We start from the raw sequence: 17631 nt of genomic DNA, 5'->3' as shown, positions 1-17631 counted from the left end.
TAAGTGGTGCTGGAAAAACTGGACGGTACCTGTAAAGGAATGAGATTAGAACACTCTCTAACACCATACACAAAAATAAGCTCAAAATGGATTAAAGACCTAAATGTAAGGCCAGACACTGTCAAACTCTTAGAGGAAAACATAGGCAGAACACTCTATGACATAAATCACAGCAAGATCCTTTTTGACCCACCTCCTATGGAAATGGAAATAAAAACAAAAATAAACAAATGGGACCTAATGAAACTTCAAAGCTTTTGCACAGCAAAGGAAACCATAAACAAGACCAAAAGACAACCCTCAGAATGGGAGAAAATATTTGCAAATGAAGCAACTGACAAAGGATTAATCTCCAAAATTTACAAGCAGCTCAGGCAGCTCAATAACAAAATAACAAACAACCCAATCCAAAAATGGGCAGAAGACCTAAATAGACATGTCTCCAAAGAAGATATACAGACTGCCAACAAACACATGAAAGAATGCTCAACGTCATTAATCATTAGAGAAATGCAAATCAAAACTACAATGAGATATCGTCTCACACCAGTAAGAATGGCCATCATCAAAAAATCTACAAACAATAAATGCTGGAGAGGGTGTGGAGAAAAGGGAACAGTCTTGCACTGCTGGTGGGAATGTGAATTGGTACAGCCACTATGGAGAACAGTATGGAGGTTCTTTAAAAAACTACAAATAGAACTACCCTATGACCCTGCAATCCCACTACTGGGCATATACCCTGAGAAAACCATAATTCAAAAAGAGTCTTGTACCAAAATGTTCATTGCAGCTCTATTTACAATAGCCCAGAGATGGAAACAACCTAAGTGTCAATCATCGGATGAATAGATAAAGAAGATGTGGCACATATATACAATGGAATATTACTCAGCCATAAAAGGAAACGAAATTGAGTTATTTGTAGTGAGGTGGATGGACCTAGAGTCTGTCATACAGAGTGTAGTAAGTCAGAAAGAGAAAAACAAATACCGTATGCTAACACATATATATGGAATCTAAGGAAAAAAAAAAGGTCATGAAGAATCTAGGGGCAAGATGGGAATAAAGACACAGACCTACTAGAGAATGGACTTTAGGACATGGGGAGGGGGAAGGGTAAGCTGTGACAAAGTGAGAGAGTGGCATGGACATATATACACTACCAAACTTAAAATAGATAGCTAGTGGGAAGCAGCCACATAGCACAGGGAGATAAGCTCGGTGGTTTGTGACCACCTAGAGGGGTGGGATAGGGAGGGTGGGAGGGAGAGAGACGCAAGAGGGAAGAGATATGGGAACATATGTATATGTATAGCTGATTCACTTTGTTATAAAGCAGAAACTAAGAGACCATTGTAAAGCAATTATACTCCAATAAAGATGTTAAAAAATGTATTCATTGAATTATAAAAACAAATTTTATGCAATAAGAAAATATTCAATAAATTTTTTTTAGAAAAACTTGTGGACAGTAAAGTTTATGAGGTGTGGAATGCATGAAATTGTCTTAATTTTGCCTTCATACTTGATTCATAGTTTGTCTTTATTATTTTCTTTACCTCTACTTTCAAGCAAATTTGTACTCAGAACTTGAAAATTGCACTACATATTTTTCTTGAAACTCATGCGTTCTGATCCTGTCTCAGATGTTTCTAAGTAGTCATTTATTTTTCTTAATCCATGGATACTTCTAAGATTTTCTCATGATCTTCTGAACACTAGAAAAACTCCATTTTATTGTATTTTTCTCTCCATTCTTTCTGGTTTATCCTTTTGGAACTCATAGTACACAGGTGTTGGAGCTTTAGAATTTACCTTCTATGTTTGTACATTTTTTCTGTAATATTTTTCATTTATTTATTTCTTTTATATTTCATTTAGGGCTGATCACTGGGCTCAGAGTTCCAGCTCATTAATTCATTCTCCAGCTTTTGTTTCCCATGAAATCATCTGTTTAATTTTTTGTTTCAGTGGTTCAATTTTTATTTTATAAGATCCTTAGAGTTTCTTTTTTCAGAGATGCAGTATTCTTGCACTACCGCTACAAATATGCAGTAAGCTCACCTTGAATTACTCTGTTTACTCTATCAACTGTTTCTCTTGGTGTTCCTTTATTTACTTAGATGCCCCCTTTTCATCGTGTTGGCATTCTGAGTTTTATACTTACCAGCTGTTTGCTCATATTTGCGTGTTAGTATTCCTAATTCATTTTTTAGATGTTTGTTCTGATTACAGTGACTTGTCGTTGGAGATTTTAGTTGTGGTATGGGAGTTGGTGGATGTAGGAGGCTCCATAGGACTCTGCCCTGCTTCTCTAATTTGAAGACAAACACTCTCTGCATTAATCTCCCAGCACACTGGTCCCTATAGCCTGCAGATGAACACACGTGGGATGGTGGGAGTGTCCAGAAAGTTCATCTTCTCTGAATGCTGCCCTATAGGAAACCACCCAGAAGGCCCCCTGGGTTCCCTCTTTTGCTCCTTGAATTCACTCATATCCTGAGCTTGGAGATTCCCTGACGCCAACCATGCTTCTCTGCATAGGTTTCCTGCACACGGTTTCAGCTCAGACCTTTTTAAATCCTATTTATTCAGAAGTATAACACATTAGTCTTTCAGTCTTTAGCAATTCCCCAGAATGGCATTCTTGCATTCCTTTTCTGTTGACCAGCTTTATAACAGATTTAAATTTTTCTGAAGTACACTTCCTGCCATTTCTCATGAGTTTGTGTGGGAAGCAGGTAGATGTGTTCTCATTCTGCTCTCTTGATCCAATTTCCGCTTTATTCTCTAAAGAAACTCTCAAGTCAAATTAAAATGCAATTATTTTCTTATCTTGATAATACCCTGTAATTTCTCTAATGCAGTTTCAGAGGAATGATAAAAGCAAATGGGTATTGCATCTCCTAAAAGAGCTATAAACCAAGGGGAACAGAGTTGCATATGTCAGGGATTTAACATTGATACATTTTATGCCATCTTGAACTCCACCAGGAAGCATCATCGTCCTCAAAGAGTTTCTTGGGACCAGCCATTTCAATTAAGTTGTTTATATTACCAAGCCCATTTGTACAAGCACATGCTTAGCTGCCCTGCATGATAGCATAATGGATGGGTTAAATGATGGAGATAAAGTTTTCTATCTAGCTGAAGTCCTTGTGTGTGTGTATTCACACATAGACCTAGACATACGTAAACTTCCCTTCAAGACTGGATGGGCACATTACCCACACATTCCTTCAAGACTCAACTTCAGTGTCACATACTATAGGAGACTGTTTTTCTCCCTGTAGAATTGGATATGTGCCTTCCCACTGTGCTGTGAGCAGTGTATTATCCCAGATTCTATGGCTCCCATCACCCTGTACTGTATTTTTTCCCTCTGTTTGACCTTTCCCATCCCCCATCCTTGCACTGAATCTGATCTGTTTGAGGACAAGATTGGTGGATGTTCTATTCATTCTCTTGCAATGATCTGTCACATAGTGAGTTTTATAGGCTCAATAAATATATTTTTAATATTGACATACATATATACACATATACACACAGAGATAGTTATTCATACGTAATGTCAACTATGTAGAAAATGAATACAGTTGTTATAATGAACAATTCTGTCCTGCTTAAGGTACTTGACCCTATGTATACTCAAAAGCTATTTGTTTCTAGATACTATCAGTACATATTTACACAAGTATATCTTCTGGATTCTCATATAAAGCACACACACACTTTAGCTACAGAGAGTGGTTTATCTTTATAATTTTATATATTTATAATACAAATTTTTAGTCTCTTTATATAAAATTTGTGTTAAAATATATAAAAATGCACACATATACCAGTTTGCCCCTATATTTGTATACGTGCACATATCGTATTTGCAAATATAGAGAGTGATAAGGAGAGGTAAAAGGAGAAGAAATGCTTCATATTACTTTATTACTATGAGAAATTGGGTATTGATGAAAAGTTTGTGTTTTTTGGTTATTTTGATGTTTTATTTTAATGTGTATATGTGTGTGTGTGTGTATGTTTCTTTTCAAGAATCAAGGATTGACAGAGTAAGAAAGAAATGTTGTGGACTTTGAGATCATGGGATTTTATGTGTATTATAAAACGTATATTATATGTATTTACACAGGCATGTGGTTTGGTCCACTGTTTATTGAGTTTTGTTTTGTTTTGGACATTGGACCCCGGGGCTAAGTGAGTCCTAAAAGGGATCTTTGTATGGTATTTGCTGCCTAGTCTAAAAAAAAAAATCCCATATCTATATAAAAAGTTGGGAAGCAAATGAGAAGCACCAAAAGAAATGGGGCGGGAGTATTATTCTCTTGAGAACCGAAGAGGAAAAGTTACCCATACATATTTGGTGTTTGAAAATACACACTGCAAACAAATACATCTAGATCTGTTTATGTTGAGTTTAAAGAACTTTACCTATGATAATCTATGATAATCATATCTATCATTATCTATGATAATCATATTTATCTATGATAATCTATAATTATCTATGATAATTAGACTCAGCTCATGCCTCAGAAAGGAGGCTCAGTAACCCTGAAAATGGATGACTTCAGCCTATACCTCATTGCCTTTAAGGGATGGACCTCTAGTGTTAGGTTCAACTGTCTTGATATGAATTATAAGTGAGTCTTCCCATTTATAGATAGAAACATCCAGTAATTTCCCCAAAGCTTTCCTAAGGTCTCGACAGTCATTGTGATTGTCCTATCTAATACAGAAGTTACTTTCATCCTTTAACAATCTGATGCCTGGGACCTACTTGAGATTGGAAGGCAGTACCTGTCACACCCATATCCTTATGCCTGTGGAAGAACTATAGAAACCACGCCAGCTTGTAATACAAAACAGAACCTTGAAAATAAAGCAATCCTCTTAACAATGCCTCCATTTAATGTATCTCATCCATATCTTAGAGCACATGGTGTGTGGCAGGAGGGATTTTGAAACCAAGTACTTTACTATGTCTTGGGCACTGTATGTTTCTTTGTTCTTCGTTTTAGATCTTAGTTCTTGGGACACTGCAGTCACTTAGCCAGTGCTAATGATCCCTTCAGGTCAAAACATTCTGACTTACCTGTCTTTGCTACCTATTTCAGTATTCAACCTATGATACCGCTGACAGTTAAAAGCTACATGTGGCCTCTGCCACACCTGGATCCTGTCATCGCATTGAGATGAGATAGCTGAGTTCAGTGGCAGTATCTACTGACATCATCCCCTGAGAGAGAGTTTTGTTAGGTGGGCATACTGCTGATTACTTCCTCCAACTTGATTGTCAGTTGAGAGAGGATTCATGACACACTATTCTGTGTGCACCAATTTTACACCTTACAAAACACATATGTTTTGGATTTTCCTGTCCCCAAACCTAGACTGGAATAATGCACTCCCCACTTTAAGCTTTGACCTTATAGTTGAGGAACTAGAGTAGCCATGTGATTCACTGGTATCCTTATTTAATGCCAAGCATCCTTTTTGTTTTCTTTTTGTATTTTCCTCAGTGTTTGGTAAGCTGCAGTAAAGACTGGATCCTTCCTTAATCTGGTTTCTTCTGCTATAATTTGCAGAAAGTCACTGAAGTATTAGATGATCAATAATAATGATGGTGATACAATTAAAATAATAACTAACAGTGAATCATTACTCTTTGAGACTATGTTCTTAACATGCATTGCCATGTTAATTCTTATAACAACAATTTGATGTAGTAATATGATGATCCCTATTTTACAGATGAGAAATCTGAGGCTTAGAGAAATTAAGTATATTTTTCTTGTTCTAGGCTTCACATCTAATAAGTTGTGCTACTTCACATAATGGCATATACTTTTTCCCAGAATGAATGCCCACACAAACATACACACGTACTTCAGTTGGGATTTGGCAAAGAAAATAGTAACATGCAAGGCTTTTATGACTATATTAAATCAGAAGTCTACAAACTCACTAACAAAAGTATGTACTAGGTAAATATAGTAGGTGTAAATGTAATAGGTAAGATAGCCTTCTAAAGAATAAATGCACATATGATTATAAATTTTCCTCATTAAAATTACTATTAGCTAATACTGATTAGAGCTAAACCTGATTAAAGGAATCCTGGTTTATATAAACTTTGTCTCTATGGACATTACAGTAATTAACTTGGAATTCATAAACAATATTTCAAAAATATCCCTCATCCACTCAATTATTGCACATATATTTATTTGGATGACTTTTCACATTTAAAGTGATATATAAATAAATATGTACATTAATAATAGTAACTTCCTATTGTAAATACCAACCGTTGCTACAGTCTTGCTATCTTGGATATTTATGATTGTACCTAACAGTTTTCTCACTGTAAACATAAGGTAACTATCTTTCATTATAAATTAAACCACCCTAAATTTCATTTTTCTTCTGGGGGGAAACTTGTATATATCATATGTCTTCTGGGGGAGAATTCTCCTTTCTAGATGACTAAATAACCTTTAATATTTTGGCATTTCCATCTAGCTAGTTATTATACCTTATGATCTAATTAGCATTTGGTATTTGATATCTCCAATGACTAACAAGGCCATCTAAATTAAAGCATTTCAAATTCTAATGTCTTGTTAGAGAATTCTATTAAAATGGAAGAGAAACAGTGGCTTCCTCCATTCCTCACAGTTTACTTTCAGATTTATTGGTTAATGTTTAATTCTACAGTGAAAACTTAATGATCTCAGAATGTCACGTATTACGAAGTCCCAGGTTGCTCCTTGCTGTGTCTCATTTCTGAGCTGAATTCTCTGAGGACTTTAAGAATCTGAAAATTTCAGCTTTAATTGTTAGGAAAATTTTTTAAAACTTCAAGACAATATCCCACAACCAATCTTTTTTTAAAAAATATATTTTAAAACCACCATTATATAGAAAGCAATACAAAATTCCCTAATTATTGTGGCCTTTTAAAACTATAATTCCTTTTTTTTTAAGATTTATTTATTAGTTATTTTATTTATTTTTGGCTGCATCGGGTCTTAGTTGCGGCACGCGGGATCTTCGTTATGGCACACAGGCTTCTTTCTAGTTGTGGCGCAGAGGCTCCAGGGCATGTGGGCTCTGTAGTTGTGGCGTGCAGGTTTCAGAGTGTGTGGGCTCTGTAGTTTGCGGCCCGCAGGCTCTCTAGTTGAGGCGCGTCAGCTCAGTAGTTGTGGCATGTGGGCTTAGTTGCCCCGAGGCATGTGGGATCTTAGTTCCGTGACCAGGGGTGAAACCCACGTCCCCTGCATTGTAAGGTAGATTCTTTACCGCTGGACCACCAGGACAGTCCCTAAAACTATAATTCTTTGAAATGAATTGTAAGTAGAATTTTTTCGGAGATTCATGATACATTCATCTGCACACACATTGTAAAATATTGAATGAAGTTTAATTTGTTACATTTTACTCCTAGGTTAAAAATGATAGATTTTTAAAGAATTGGTACAAAACCCGGTATCTCCATATTTAGTTACATTATATGCTATAACACACACGCACACACGGCCCCAAAAGAGAGTAAGCAGTTATCAGAAGCAGATTTTAAAAATTATTAGGTCTTTTAAAATTCAATTTAGATCATAAACTTAATCCAGAATCATCTATTTAGATCTTGCCACAACTTCTTCTTTTGTAATATCCTCAACTTTCTTCAATCCATACTCAGGAAGTCCACAACTCTTTTTTTTAACATCTTTATTGAGGTATAATTGCTTTACAATGGTGTGTTAGTTTCTGCTTTATTATCCACAACTCATAAAACCCACAACTATTAAGTACATATGGTAAATAGAACAATAGGTGTTAGTGGTGAAAACTAAAGGGAAACTGAAGTATACAAATTCAAAAGAAGTCCCTGCCCTCAGGAGTTTAACATCTGTTGGGAAAGGATGCAGAGGTAAATGCCACCCATGTAAATGGGCCTTAAAGAAATCAGTGGGGAAACTTTCCTTCCAAAAGGATTACAATTTAATAGTCTAGCTCCAACTACTTCAGCTATGGGAGAATTGCCACTGTGGCACAGAAAGTATGCAGTAGAAAGTTCTCCACTAAAGGAGCACTGGGTTTGACAGTTATTTTTTCAAGGAACAATGTATTTGAAAGTTGTTTTCTTCCCAGCAAAAGGGTGGTCATTCCACGAAGTCAAGTATGATATGCTTTGAGAATTTGCAAGTGAACAAATCAGGATGTTTACATAATTAAGTAAATGTAATCACCATCTTTTGTAGGACTATATGTAGTGACAAATGTGATCAGAAATATTACATGCCATAAAGATTCTTTGTGGAGATTCTTATCTTTCTTTCAGTAATTCTACCCTAAGATTTTTTCTGCAATTAGCATAAAAGCTATGACTGAAGGAACTTTAAATTTATTTTTAATCAGCATTGCTCAGCGCGAAACACAGACCAATAGTATACACAGAGGAATCAGATAATATTTTAAGTTTATTTATTTATTCATTTTTGGCTGCATTGGGTCTTTGTAGCTGCTCCTGGGCTCTCTCTAGTTGCAGTGAGCGGGGGCTACTCTGTTGCGGTGCGCAGGCTTCTCATTGCGGTGGCTTCTCTTTGTTGTGGAGCATGGACTCTACGCATGCGGGCTTCAGTAGTTGTGGCACGTGGGCTCAGTAGTTGTGGCTCTCGGGCTCTAAAGCGCAGGCTCAGTAGTTGTGGCGCACAGGCTTAGTTGCTCCACGGTGTGTGGGATCTTCCTGGACCAGGGATTGAACCTGTGTCCCCTGCATTGGCAGGCGGATTCTTAACCACTGTGCCACCAGGGAAGTCCAGAATCAGAGAATGTTACTGAATCATGGAAAAAGCAAAATATGACAAGATTAGGCTGAAACTCATCCTTTAGGAACTCCTGGCTAACTTCACAATATCCCAGGCAGAAGGGATTGACAAATAATTCTAGAACCATTTTATAGTTACAGCTCTTGTATTTACAATTATATATTTGCTTATGTTTAAATTAACAGTGAAGTTATATTAATATATAATTTTTTAAATGAGTGACATTTATTTAGTCATTTCCTACTTTTATTCAATTTTCAACTAATCTTTGTGTTAGTAAAGCAAAAAGGTTAAATCACACCCAAAAACAGGAGCTCTGTAGTATAAAATACCTGGATTCAAACTGCATCTCTACCACTCACCAGCTGTGTGATTTGGGGTAATAAGACTGCCTCTTTCTGACTCAGTTTCCTCAACTGTATAGTAGAGACAGTAATACTATCAGCAGGATGTTTTTGCAGTGAGTAAATGTGGTAATCCATGTGTTATACTTGCCAATAGCCTAGTATGTATAAGCACTTACTAAGTGTTAGCTACTATGATTACCAACATGATTTGTCTTATTTCCAAATTTAATACAAATTGGAAAGGCACCTAAGGCATATGATCCTGTTAACGTTATTAGACAAGGGACTCAGCTATCCTTGTTGTGAAAGGAGCAGGTAACTTTCCTTTCAGAATTCTGCTTGAATTCCTCTACCATCTGTCAAAAAGTCATAAAAACTAAAAATATTCCCAAAAGACATATACAAGGACTAAGTGAAAAAAGCAAATAAAGTTTTGGGAAATACAGGGAAATAGAAAAGCAAATAAGGTGTTGGTAAAAAATGGAAGAATGTATTGAAGATATAGCATTTGAACAAGGTTTTTAATAAGGAAAATTTAGATCCAGGGAAATAGAGAAGACCAACCAGAAAAGAATCAATAAAGGTCTCACAATTGGAGATGTCAGAGATGCATCCTTCATCTGGATCTTTCAGTCTCCCTGAGTGAGTAAAGGAAACTTGCAGTACATGTTCTTGGAATGACAGGGCTGGAGCACTTCTCAGGGAATCTTGAACATAGGCTTGTGGTTCATCCTATTGTTCAACTACATCCATTCTCTTCTTGTATAGTAATAGAATTTTGCATTTCACATGGAGTTGTGTAGTGAAAGACTCTATTTCTTCATTTCCCTCTGGGTCAGTAGTGGTCATGATCTAAGTTCCAACCAACATCATGGAAGTTGATGTAATATGGATAACTTCTTTGTTGTACCCATCAAGGAAAAAAATGTAACCTTCACCCCTCTCCTTTTCCTTCCTGCTGACCTGAATAAAGGCATTATCATGCTGGACTCTAAAATAGAAGCAATATGTTTAAGAAAATAGAAGAACTTGGAGTTCCTAAAGATAACAGACTCACTATGCCAGCCCTGGGTGACCCATCTGGATTTTCACATGTTAGAGAAATAAACTTCTATTTTGATTAGACTATTATTATTTTGTAAGTCTCTGTTACAACAACAGAAAAAAAAAAACCCTTCATTTTGATGAACACCTTTTGTATTAGGGAACTTGAAAGAAGTTGTCATTTTCATGATAGTTTAACCAGATAGTATGTGACAAATTTTAACAGTGCCTCAAATGTAGATAGCATTCAGAATGTTAGCTTAAAATATTACAGTTTATCCACAAGATATATTTTCTGAAAGTACTAAAGTGTGTGGGAAAAACATTTCACATGTTCACCACTATCTGGACGTCTCTTTTCCTGAGCACACGGCAGCACCGTACTCTCCTCTTCCCTCCTTGTGAGGTGTGGCCAATCTACACTGGCTAATGAGATATGAGTAACAGGTGTTACTGTCGGGATGAGGCATATAAAAGCTGGTGTGTGATTCTCCATGCTCTGTTTCATGGCCTTCATCATTGCCTCCATTTCAAATGGTGGCGTCTCTGTCAGCCCTGTCCTACCCTACGCAAGGAATAAAGAGCACATAAGGGAATGAAGGGAGAAATGTCTTCACTGTTTAAGCCACCAAGAACCGGAGTGGCCAATAACCTCACCATAACCCAGAGCATCCTGACTTACCCAGTGGGGGAATTCCAATCACACTGCCTGTGAATTAGGACATTGCTTTGGCTGACAATCTTTGACTCCCCCCCGTGCACTTGTTCCTTGTTCTTATCTTTTAGATCAAAGAAATGAGGGTAAGATTTCCAATTATTTTACTGTTATCAGAGGGCAGATAGTAAAGCCAGACTTGTTTTCTGAATCAAAACCCAGGGCACGTCTAACAAATTGTATTCAGTTTTCAACGTAGCTAAATAGTTTTACCCCCACTACATCAGACTTGTATGAATGTTGAGCAGAAATGGGTGCAGAACTAAGGTCATTTTTCATAAGGCAAGATGTTCTAAAATGTATTTAAGAAAAATTTTTTAATGTATTATTTTATTCTATTTGGGAATTTAATCCTTCCATTAATAAGGGTTTTCTTCTGCTTATAAACCAATGATGTGAGGTTATTTAAGGTTAACTCAAGCCAAGTTATCAAAAGAGTTTTCCTTCCATATTCTTCAAGGCACTACTGTTTCAAATTCAGAATGACTGAATCCAAGATGAATGTAATAGGAAATCAAGATTGAAACAATACGTTGGTTTTTTTTTTTTTTGGTGTCCTTTTATTTTGTTGGGCCAAAAATATTATAACTACCAAAGAAAATGATGGTGCACAGGTGTTGTTATTGCATTTACAGCCCAGTGTGGCTTGTAAGGTGGTTGCTATAGTAACATGATCATTTGTAGACTATAATCCCATTAGGAGAAACGAGTGATAAAGTAAGCTCATTGTAACAGATCTTACATTGTTTCACTTCCGGTTGAGTCTGTTTTATGGCAAACTGCATTAGTAGAGCTATTAAATTTAAAAAAAGCACATAAGAATATCACACTTAGTCATAAAATATTTTTTGGACAGAGGAAATGGGGATTTTGAAAATTACTACAGATGATTTTTTTAATGTTAGCAAAACTTTGCAAACAAATGCAAATCGTTCAGTGCAAATCATTCAGTTCTAAAAGACTAACTACTAAAGTAGTGAAATACAGAATACACAATAAATATATAATATATGTATATACGTGTATAACAAATAAATAATATTATGTATTTCGCTACTTTGACATTTCAGTCCTTCCTCCTACAACATCCTCATAGGATCACATCTCTGGATAAATAGGCCAAGACGTTATTTTTAAACAAGCGTACTGGGATCCAGACAAGATCCATGACCAGCCCAAGAAGTCAGTGAATGGACTAGCCAAAATTTTAAAAAGGATGTACTTTACTCCCAAATTTCTTCTCTCTGTTCATCCTATTGGAGAATTGTTTCATTACTCAGAATTACTCTAAATTGCTTTGTGTATTTTATTTCAAGAATACTGTTTCCCGAAATAGTTATTTGTAGTGAGGTGGATGGACCTAGAGTCTGTCATACAGAGTGAAGTAAGTCAGAAAGAGAAAAACAAATACCGTATGCTAACACATATATATGGAATCTAAAAAAAAAAAAAAAAAGGTTCTGAAGAACCTAGGGGCAGGACAGGAATAAAGATGCAGATGTAGAGAATGGACTTCAGGACACGGGGAGAGGGAAGGGTAAGCTGGGATGAAGTGAGAGAATGGCATGGACATACATAAACTACCAAATGTAAAATAGATAGCTAGTGGGAAGCAGCCGCATAGCACAGGGAGATGAGCTCAGTGCTTTGTGACCACCTAGAGGGGTGGGATAGGGAGGGTGGGAGGGAGACGCAAGAGGGAGGAGGTATGGGGATATATGTATATGTATAACTGATTCACTTTGTTATAAAGCAGAAACTAACACACTATTGTAAAGCAATTATAGTCCAATAAAGATGTTAAAAAAAAACAAAAAAAGAATACTGTTTCCACTATGTAAAATCAGATTCCTGCCCGCGTCTTGGACCGAACATACATACCTGTTTCTTCATAAGAAGGTATAAGAAATTAGTCACCTGGCTAGGAGGGTGTGTGCTGATGGAGTTGAGTTAATTAAAGATGTGGACTGAATTCACCTTTCAGAAAAATGGAGCAGAATCACTTTCCCTGTTCCTCCCAGTGATGTCAGCCTAGGTGACTTCTTCAACACTGAACTCCTTGAGGACTGGGGGTACTCATTAAGACTGAAACAGAAAATGAATACGTTTTGCTTGCTGAGCATACATGGCTGCTAATTTGCAAGGATGTTTTTTTTAATATAAAAGATATACAGGGCTTCCCTGGTGGTGCAGTGGTTAAGAATCCTGCCAATGCAGGGAACACAGGTTCGAGCCCTGATCTGGGAAGATCCCACATGCCGCGGAGCCACTAAGCCCACGTGCAACAATTAGTGAGCCTATGCTCTAGAGCCTGAGAGCCACAACTACTGAGCCCACGTGCCACAACTACTGAGCCTGCGCTCTAGAACCCGAGAGCCACAACTGAACCCATGTGCCACAACTACTGAGCCTGCGCTCTAGAGCCCGAGAGCCACAACTACTGAAGCCATCGCGCCACAACTACTGAAGCCAGCATGCTTAGAGCCTGTGCTCTGCAACAAGAGAAGCCACCACAAAAAGAAGCCTGTGCACCGCAACGAAGAGTAGCCTGCACTCGCCGCAACTAGAGAAAGTCCGTGCACAGCAACAAAGACCCAACACAGCCAAAAATAAATAAAATAAATAAATTTATTTAAATAAATAAATCAAAGATATACATATATTTACCTCCTTCTGCTAAGTATCTGAAAAAAGGACCCCTAATTAATATCACAAAAATATTGAAAGGGGCTTCCCTGGTGGCGCAGTGGTTGAGAGTATGTCTGCCGATGCAGGAGACATGGGTTTGTGCCCCGGTCTGGGAGGATCCCACATGCCGCGGAGTGGCTGGGCCTGTGAGCCATGGCCGCTGAGCCTGCGCGTCCGGAGCCTGTGCTCCGCAACAGGAGAGGCCACAGCAGTGAGAGGCCCGCGTACCGCAAAAAAAAAAAAAAAAAAAAAAAAATATATATATATATATATATAGAAAGTAAATACCTAACTAAGCTATTCACTTTCCAAATGAAGATTATCTGTTAGCAGATGCTCATCTCCCACTGTGATCTGGCACTAGAGTAGATTATTTGATTAATTACTACCCTCCCTGAAAAACAAATGCTTTGCCCTCTATCCAAGCCTCTCAAGTCCACATTAACTGCTAATTTCCATTTTTAAGTTCAAACCTATTTACTGAAGTCAGACAATTGTGTATCCTGATGAACATTCCCTGGACTCTACACACTGGAAAGTCAATGCTTGGTGATTATATCAATTGAAAATAAAATTATTGTCTACAAATACGCATAAACGATTTTATATAACCTAGATATGGCCAATATCTAAAGAAAGAGATGTTGTAATGGAGTTAAGTTTTCTATGCTGGCTATTAAAGGCCAGTTTACTATTGGAAGGATGCTGTTGGAAGCTCCAGTGCCCTGGAGGATGTTTGTTCTTGTATTTTTATAGGTGAGGGGAGAGAGTGTTCTGTTTCGTAATCTTGAGTATATCATGAGACATTTTATCGTTGCATCACAGAAAACCTCTTATTTTGGTGTGGGATATGATGCAATGTGTGTTCCACATTGAGATGCTCTAAGGAAGAAGTATCCCATGGTGACATAATTTGGGGAGAACTTTATTCACATTCTCACACACACTCACAGTTGGAGATTCATATACATAATAGCATATATTTGTAACTTCAGGAGGTTTGGTAGTGTCGACTTAAAAAATATTCACAACCTAAAACTTGAGAGTTATGTTTTATTCGGCTGGAATTTTAGGACTTTAACCCCGGAGGTAGCATCTCAAGTAACCCTGAGAGAACTACTCCAAGGAGGCGAGGTGGCAGAGCCAGGTTATATAGAAGTTTTGCAACAAAGGACAGGTAGGTGGGAACATCAAAAGATTATTGTTAATTAAAGAAAACCAAATATCTCAAGTTAAGGAATTTAGCGCTTGTCTATGTATGGGAAGATGCAAGAGTCTGGGCTCACTGAAATCATTCCTTTGATAATGCACCTCACCTATCTGGGGCCAGTATCCTGTGTTTTCACATCCTGAGTTTCCTCGGGGCTCACCACAGGGAGTGGCTGCAGTCTGATGGCTGCTAGATGACAGGTATTCTTTCCTTCCTGAGTTTTTTCAGGGCTCAACAGCTCACTCTGGAGGGCCACAGTTGCTGATGACTGTGACATCCTTTGTTTACTGATATGGCAGGAAATATTCCATTTATCAGCAGTAACAAACCTGCTTAACTTATTTTGACCTCATGTTCCTTAAGTTCATTCAAACACAGACTGGACTTGAGGCTATGGGGAGGGGGAAGGGTAAACGGTGACAAAGCGATAAAGAGGCATGGACATATATACACTACCAAAAGTAAGGTAGCTAGCTAGTGGGAAGCAGCCGCATAGCACAGGGAGATCAGCTCGGTGCTTTGTGACCGCCTGGAGGGGTGGGATAGGGAGGGTGGGAGGGAGGGAGACGCAAGCGGGAAGAGATATGGGAATATATGTATATATATAACTGATTCATTTTGTTGTGAAGCTGAAACTAACATACCATTGTAAAGCAATTATACTCCAATAAAGATGTTAAATAAATAAATAAATAAATAAATAAATTACAATGTAAAAAAAAAAAAAACACAGACCCTGTTTGGAGTAATATACTCTTATATGAAAGAAATATTCCTTGGAAGACAGTTTTGAGAAAGTTTTATTAAAGGTTTCACCATCAGAAGTATGCAAACATCATATGAATTCTTAGTTCACAGCACAGATCCTGACATCACTGTATATAACAGCTTCTCCCAAATTCTCACATTAAAAAATTGCTTAGTAACAATTTTTTTTCACCATTTGCTTGACAATCCACCCTTTTAAGGGGACATTACTGAAGTGTTTTCCTCCCTCTCACACCTTCAACTTCCAAGGCATAGCACCAAGGAAAGATCCTGCGATAAGGTAGAAAGTATGTCAGATGTAGATTCAGATGTTAGGTTCAAGTCCTGGTTATGCCTTGAGATATTGAGAAAATCAGCTTCCTTTGGTTTCCTCATCTGCATTTATAGGGCAGTTGCCTTATAAGATTCACTGAGGGTAGGGGGAAAGATGTTAAGAAGTTACTTATTATGTGTAATTAATACAAAACTGAGTTCTATTATAATTGCATTCTTGGAAGCAAGGAAGCTCCATTGGGCCTGAAAGCTTCAGTAACTGAAGGAAGAGAAAGTCCAGATTTCTGGTCCACTACTAGCAGCATTTAATTAGATTCAGGTTTAAGATTAAGATATATGACAGTGACCACTTGAAGGAAAAGCAAAATGGGAGTCAGAGTACTATAGAACCAAATATCTTTGAGTATATAGCTACGTCTTATGACTGGCAACATTTCAATCCACACCAACAACTATTGTCTTACCACTAAGTGGAAGATGAGTGACAGTGCTCGATCCTGTACTGAAGTGAGAAATATCTTCATGGCTACACAGAAGATCTTTAAAAAGGAAAGAAATGAGGAGAATAGTGGTTCCCAGAAACAGTGGCCTCTAGATCATGAGAACAGTAAAAAATACATCTCAGGTTCTGTGCTCATTGCTCCTTTAACAAATAATATGATTAAGAGAATGAGATGCTCTTAGTGAAATGGTGACGAACAGACATAATCCATCTCCACAAGAACAAATGCAGTTAGAAACTCAAGGGGAAAAGTGCTATGCAGGAGAGTCATGGCTCAAATATAAGGAAAACCAAGAAGTGGCATGATTTGGGGCAAAGGATGGAGAGAAGAAAGGAGGATACATTTGACCTTAACACTTTGAAAAATTTCTCTAGAGAACCATGTTGCTGTGAAAGGATTACTTCCCCTTTCCTATGAACCCAAGAGATTGAATGACATTTATGTAATAGTAACAACATGAAGCTACTTACTGATTTTTTAACTTTTAAAGACAAATTGGAGACAAACACTGAAATGTAAAGTATAATTAGAGTTTGGAAAATAAATATTGTAAAATTTTAAGTGATGGATATAATGGTATAGCTAAAAGAGTTTAGGCATCAGAAGAAAATAAACGAGAGTGCAGGCATGCTAAATTACTTATAGTTTGTAAATAGGGAATCAATTACACTGCCTAAAAGGTTAATGGATTTTAAAATAAATAAATATGACCAACAGATGTATGAAAGTAAAATTAAAATGAAACCTGGGAGGTGGTTAAGAGGAGAAAAATAAGACCAGGGGACATGATCAAAATCCCTTGTCTCATAGCAGGGAGCATACAAGTAAATCTTAAATTTCAGAACATTAAGAAGTAGAGTGAATACGTATATGTAGCAAATCACCAAAAGAGTGGAAACAGAAATTCTAAAAATTAATTACCTCCAAGGATTGGCAAAGGATAGAGGATTTTTAATTTCATACTCATCTGTACTTGCTGAACATTTTATACAGGCTTAACTTTAATCTATAAAATTGTTTATCCATTTGCAGATTTGGATCATTTGAGGTAAATGTATTCTTATCTCCTTTTTCTCTTCCCTTGCTGAAATATTTTCCTAATTACCCAGCAGTCTCAACAGAATGTTTTTGTTTTGTTTTGTTTCATTTCCTTTCGTTTTAACCATCTAGTATAGGTTTATCAGCTTTACCTGGGATTGAGCTGTGTCAACTGATGCTCTTTGCCCCTGCTGAG

The sequence above is a fragment of the Lagenorhynchus albirostris genome, chromosome 10 (assembly GCF_949774975.1).
Source record: "Lagenorhynchus albirostris chromosome 10, mLagAlb1.1, whole genome shotgun sequence".
Classification (NCBI taxonomy): domain Eukaryota; kingdom Metazoa; phylum Chordata; class Mammalia; order Artiodactyla; family Delphinidae; genus Lagenorhynchus; species Lagenorhynchus albirostris.
The sequence above is the reverse complement of the archived record's forward strand: the minus strand, read 5'-3'. Positions refer to the sequence as shown.